Source organism: Mustelus asterias, unplaced genomic scaffold (assembly GCF_964213995.1).
Source record: "Mustelus asterias unplaced genomic scaffold, sMusAst1.hap1.1 HAP1_SCAFFOLD_74, whole genome shotgun sequence".
In the NCBI taxonomy this organism is placed as follows: domain Eukaryota; kingdom Metazoa; phylum Chordata; class Chondrichthyes; order Carcharhiniformes; family Triakidae; genus Mustelus; species Mustelus asterias.
Window position 1 is genome coordinate 701987 of NW_027590134.1, and position 884 is coordinate 702870.

Below are 884 nucleotides of genomic sequence, written 5' to 3' on the forward strand. Positions count from 1 at the left end.
AGAGGCAAAGACAAGGTGAATAGTAACAGACTTTCTCCCAGGGGTGGAAGGGGGCACATGTTCAAGGTGAGAGGGGGAAAGTTTAAGAGAGATGTGCGGGGGAGGTTTTTCACACAGCGAGTGGTGGGTGCCTGGAACAGTTTGCCACAGGAGGTGGTCGAAGCAGGCACACTAGCAACATGTAAGGGTGGGTGCATGATTACGGAGGGAATGGAGAGATACGGACTGAGGAAGGGCAGAAGGTTTTTTCTTCAGTTTAATTAGGTCACCATGTTCGGCACGGGCTTGGAGGGCCGAAGGGCCGATTCTTTTGCTGCACTTTTCTTTGTTCTCTTTAAACAGCGAATAGAAGCAATAGGCCCTTCGGCCCATCGAGCCTGATCTACCGTTCATTATGATCCTGGCTGATCAAGTTCGACTTCCTGATCCCACCTTCCACCCATATCCCTTGATCCCTTTAGCCACAAGAGCTATATCTAATTCCTTCTTGACATCACACATTTTGGCCTCAACTAACTTTCTGCATTCGCTATTTTCACAGATTCACCACTCTCTGGGTGAAGACATTTCTCCTCACCTCAGTCTTTGAATATCAGTTACATTCTACCTGAATCTACCATTTCTAGTCCTGTTAGAATTTTATAAGTTCCTATGAGACCCCTCTCAATCTTCTAAACTCCAAAGAACATCAGGATAAAAGCTTCTCTGCCGTTTGGCCATTCACACCCTTTATTCTCTCTGTGGACAGCTATTAGCAGTCTTTTCCCCTGGTTTCCATGGACTCATCTTTCATTCCCTCCCCCTGCAGTGTAAATATCTCCCACTTTCTATGCCTTTTAGCTTTGACAAAGGGTCATCTGGACTCAAAATCTCAGCTCTTTTCT